Raw genomic sequence first — 6,000 nt, 5'->3', positions numbered from 1 at the left:
CTGGTCTCGGTGACAACAGCTCTGCAAAGTGTCAGAATCCAACACAGGCCTGCCAAATGACCCTGGGCAACCTGGAGGTGAGGGAGCCTCTTGCCAACCAGAGAGGGCTGCACCCGCAACGGTACGCTCCCCCAGGAAGAACATTCTGGAGCCTGGTCTCATTCACCCTCTGTTTTCCCTTACATTTGTTTGTCAACATGATGAATGAGAGGCAAATGGCAGGACCACAGTGTTTCAAACATGTGAATTGATTTTTTTCCCTAGGCCTTTGGGTTCACTGACCAGAAGAAAAAACCTCAAATAAAACCGGGTGTTTTCATGAAGTGAACTTTAACTTTGCATATATTACACCCTATTATCAAATGAACAAAAGCTATGTACGGATTTATTTACTGTTTGGCAAGCATGCATGCAGTCACTCAATCATTAGTACCATGGAAAATGATCAAGTATAAAATAATCCTCTGGGACTGGCTCAAAGGATTTGTTTTTTCACAAGCAGACGGAAAGAGAAACAGACACTTGTTGAAAAAGAAAGTGTGAGTTTGGAAGGAACATTTTGGTCACTCAGAATCAACTCAATGACTGTCATTGAAATTTCACAAAAATCCTGGTTCTTAAGTGAATTGGAGACAACTCAAACAGGACAAGCTTGCCAAATTTGAGTTTTTCAATAGAAGCTACATTATTCTGAGGGTCTGAGCCCGGGGCTCTGATGCAAATGGGATTGAGAGGCTAATATTAGCCAGCAGGTTTTGTTGCAGTTCATTTTTGTGAGAAGAGCCTTATAAAGTCAGCAACCCAGAGGTGCTGGTCCAAATTCTGATTCTCACTGGCTGTCTAAGCCATATCACCCTCCCTTTCTGAGCCTTCATTTCTTAGCTCTAGAATGAAGAATCTGGATCAGCAGTTCTCATCTGGGGACATGCAGCATGTCATGACTATGGGCACCTAGTCAATAAAGACCAGAGACACTGCTCAACATCCTACAATACACAGAAAAGCCCCTCAACAACAAAGAATTATCTGACCCAAAATTTCAATTGTACTGAGGGTAAGAAACCCTGTTTTCACCTAGATTTACCTCATTTTCAACAAGGTAACATCCAGCTTAAACATCTTATGGTCCTACAGATAGTTCAGTATATTTCTTTCATTCCAGATCCTTTATCCTCAAGATAAAAAAAAACAATTTTTATTTCATTTTGTTATTTTATTTTATTTTTTGGGACAGGGTCTCACTCTGTCACCCAGGCTGGAGTGCAATGGTGCAGTCAAGAGCTCACTGCAGCCTCGACCTCCTGGGGTCAAGCAATCCTCCCACCTCAGCCTCCCAAATAGTTGGGACTACAGATGTGAGCCACCATGCCCAGCTAATTTTTTTTTTATTTTTGTAAAGACAGGGGATCACCGCGTTGCCCAGGCATGACCTGCCATGCCCAGCCTAATTTTTATACCTTACCAAAAATATGTGGATGGCACATAACATGGATATTTCTTTATCCATGTTAATGTATACAGAAAAACAAAAACAACAGAATAATGCTTCCTAAGACATTGGGAACAAACTTCTCATAAATATTTACAATGGCAGTTGGCAATGATTCAAAGTCTTCCAGGTTATAACCTATATCCAAGCAGTAAAATTAACCTTTTGGGAAGTGACCTTAATAACTGTTTGCATGATGTTTGCTGAATAAATGATTCATCAGTTGATACCTTTGGTGCTGAAAGGAAACACGTAAGTCACGAAAGCCTCATACTATGAGAAGTAGGGAGGCAAGGATGTCCGTGTACGACTGTGGATTTAGGGCCTACACACAGATTTAAAAAGAAAATAAAGCCAAAATGCTTTCCCCACAAAAATGCCCTTTCTCATTCATTTGTTCCAGTAAGAACTTTGCTTAGAAGAACATGCATTTTCTTTGCTGACCTCCCCTTACTTCCCCTTAAGCCTGAGTCAGATGCCCCTCCTTGGGACTTCCATAAAACCTGCAATACTTGTACCATCGCACATCTTGCATTTTATTATAAATGTTGGTTCATTTGCTGTCTGGTCCTTTGGACTATAAGTTTCTTGAGGGAAAAGCCCATGCCTTGTTTATTTCTGTATCCTCAGTGCCTAGCCCCAGTGGGCATACAGTAGGTGCATTACAAATACTCATTGACACTGGTTAACATGTGAGACTGAGCAGACCTGGCTGCTCCTCCCACAGATAAATGCTGAATAGAACCATTGTGGGAAAGAGAGCTCAAAAGCAAGAAAGGTGCTAGAGTCATAGAGTCATAGAGTCATAGAAGGAAACTGAAATCAGAGAGGCGGCTCTTGAGTTTCAACATGATTTGAGTCCATGGGGTGCAGTGAATCCCTTGGCACTGGAGTTTAGTACTCAAGGAGAAACCGAATTTGTGGCCTCAAGCCTGTATGTGATGAGAAGCTGAAACTGAGTTCCCCAAATAAAGCTAAGAGTTGGGGGTAACTCACTCCCAGGAACAGAAAAATAAGGGAATGTGAAAAATATTTTAAGTGGGTCTGTTTTCAAAGTTTGAACATATAAAGGAAGTATTTAATGTGTAATATAAGAATGCAAAATTACATTTAAAAAGAACAAGGAGATTGATTGAAAAAACACCATAAGTACAAATTCAGCCATTAAAATAAAATGCCACAGACAAGTTAGACTGTAAGCCAAACGCAACAGAAGGGAAAACTAGTGAGCCGAAACTACATCTGAGAACACAAAATAGACTTTGACCCAGAGAACTAAAGAGATAGAAAATATAGACAAAAAGTGAAAAGAAATGGAGAAAAGAATGAAAAGCTCCAACTTATTTATGGAAAGATTCCAGCTGAGAGAAAGTTGAGAGAATGGAGCAGAAACAATATTTGAAGGGAAAATAGGTAAAGAATTTTCCATAAGAAGGCTTACCAGACTTCTCTCTTACATCGATGGAGCTGTCTTTCTCTAATTAACCAAGTAGGTTTCATTGCTGACTGCATTACTATGATCTCAGAGACCTAACATCTAGGAGAGTCTAGGGGAGAGCTGCTTCCATGTGATTCTGCTCTGAGCTCTGTACTTTTTCTGATGAGACTGGAAGGCCACACCCCCAAGCATGGCATCATAGGCTATCATTCTTTGGGACTGCTTCCACTATCACAGTGTTACATCTCTAGATGGAACTCTCCTCCCCATCTAATGCTGGTTTGGTTTCTTTGTATTGAGTAACTAAAGCTTATTGGTCACTCACCAGATGACTAGCTTGGGAGAGACTGAATATACACATGGACAATGGCCAGACCACGTATAAAGTTAGAACTCTACAATCAACCCCAACTGGAAAGAGTGAACTAAGTGCCCTAACCAACTACAGAGGATGGATGCACCACCTCTGGATAGCCCACTTCCTTCCAGCTTCCCCGGCCAGTAGCCTCCAGTCAGCACACACCTGACACCTTCCCTTTTCTGCTAGGAAGCTTCCCCACTCCTCTGCCTGCCTATGAATCTCTGCCAGAACACACGTGATGGCAGTCACAGAGCAAGTTATAGCCCATCTAGGACAAAGTACAGATTCTTTTCTGGGTCAGGACTTGCTCCATTATACAGCAAGATGCTTACTGAACCCCTTTCAGCCCCAAAGCTGCCTATGGACTTTTTTATCCCTAATTTAGGGACTAGAGAATCATTTGTATAACTTTAAAATCCAGTGGAATTTGGCTTTATTGTCCCCAATTTATAATGAGTTACTATTCCTATACCTCATTTGATTTTTTTGTCAAATAGCCTTCCATACCATGTAAATAAGTATGACAAGGTTCCCACTATGGGCACCAAATTATTTTAGGGCTTTCAAAAATGTCAGCACATCCTATCTTTTTATTTTTCTTATTCTCAAGCTTTTTGTGATTCCATTCAACATTTCCTACTAAGACATGCCACTACTCCTGAAAATTACGGTGGTTTTGTAATTCACAAAATCGCTTCAAACGAGTATGGAGTGTGTATATATGTGGGAATGGCCCTCACTCCACACTGCATTGGAAGGTCTTTCTTAAAACAGAATTCAAACTTCTCATCAGGATAGGTTTGGGAACAAGGGAAGAAGGTGGATGGGAGTGAGGTGAACAATGATGAAAGAGGAAGGCTGAGGCCAGCAGGGCAGAGCGGGGCAGAGTGGGGCAGAGCAGGGCAGAGCAGGCCTGCGCACTGCTGGAAGACCAAAGTCAGAGCAAGGCCCAGGAAATCTCTGATGCATACATCATCCACGTCAGTCTAGGACCAATCCGTCACCACGCTTGTTTATCCCTCATCTCTCCCTTCCCGTGCCTTAATGAGGGGAGAGGCAACAAAAGGAAGGAGGGGAGCGAGCCAAGGAGGGGGTGTTTGGTTGGGCTCTGTCTTAATCTGTTTGAGCTGCTGTAACAAAATACCCTAAACTGAGCAATTCATAAACAACAGAAATGTATTGCTCACAGTTCAGAAGGCTCAAAAGTCCAAGGTCAAGATGCCAGCAGATTAAGGGTCTTGTGAGGTTTCATAGATGGTGTCCTGTTGCTGCCTCCTCACATGGCAGCAAGGGCGAGGAAGCTCACTCAAGTCTCTTTATAAGGGCGCTAATCCTATTCACAAGGGTGGGGTCCTTGTGACTTAATCACTTCCCAGAGGCCCCACCTCTTAATACTATCACATTGGGCATCAGTTTCCAACATATGAATTTGGCAGGGGACACCAACATTCAGACTATAGCAGGCTTTGTCCCTAGGAATACAGGAGTGAGACTATGAGGGCCTGGAGATTTCAGCGAGAAGCTGATCAGCAAAGATGCTCCCCGCCTTGCCATGAAGCACATCACAGAATTACTACTAGATTCTGGAACCCCCTGCCATAGTTGTGTTGGCTTCTAGGGCTGCGGTGACAAAGGACCGCAAACTGGGTGGCTGAAACCAACAGAAATTTATTCTCGCATGGTTCTAGAGGCCAGAAGTCTGGTACCAAGGTGTCAGCAGGGCCATGCCGCCTCTGAAATCTGTAAGGGAGAATGCTTCCTTGCCTCTCCCAGCTCCTGGGGTGGACGTGGATCCCTGGTGTTCCCTAGCTCACAGCTGCAGCGCTCCAGCCTCTGCCTGCATCTCCACAGCCATGTGCATATGTCTCTTCTCTTCTTGTAAGGACGCCAGGCACATCGGACCAGTGGCCCACCTACCCCAGCAGGACCTCAAGTAATTACATCTGTAACAGCCCTGTCTCCAAACAGGGTCACCTCTGAAGTGCTGGGGGTTAGGACTTCAACATATATTTTGGGGGAACCCAACAGTAACCTTCTGTCCTTTTTTCCATGGTGATTGTGCTTAAAAGCCTTAAAAAGAAAATCCTGTGTAGAAGGAAGGACCCAGGGAGATGAAGTCCTTTGGGTCCATCAGGCTTGAAAGAAGAGAATCCCAGGTTCTCCCAGAAGAGGCTCTGTTACGTGGCAGGAAAACACAAGCAAACTGATTTCCCCTCCTATGCTCTCAGCACAGCACAGAACACTTCTGTGACCAGATGTCCGGGTTTTTCCCCACACATCAATTCTGACAGTATCTACTGGGAGTTGCCATCCACAGGTTAAGGGCCCAGTCCCACAAAACTGCCTGTATGATGCCAATTGCAAGGCTGGACCTCCAGAACTTCCAATGAATCAGCTATAAATCAGGAGTTCCCATGACTTCCGCCTCAGGTTTGATTCATTTGCTAAAGCATCTCATGGAACTCCAGGGAACAGTTGACTTACATTTACCAGTTTACTACTAATATCAAGGGTATTGTAAAGGATACAGATGAGCACCAGATGGAGAGATGCGCAGGGTAGGGCATAAGAAAGGGGCACAGAGGGAACCTTCCCTCCCTCCAGGCACTCCCCCATGTCCAACAACCCAGAAGCTCTCCACACCCTGCAGTTCAGGGATTTTTATGGCAGCTTCATCACATACGTGTCATCGATTATTAACTCCATTTCCAG

Source organism: Pan paniscus, chromosome 5 (genome assembly GCF_029289425.2).
Source record: "Pan paniscus chromosome 5, NHGRI_mPanPan1-v2.0_pri, whole genome shotgun sequence".
Lineage (NCBI taxonomy): Eukaryota > Metazoa > Chordata > Mammalia > Primates > Hominidae > Pan > Pan paniscus.
The sequence above is the reverse complement of the archived record's forward strand: the minus strand, read 5'-3'. Positions refer to the sequence as shown.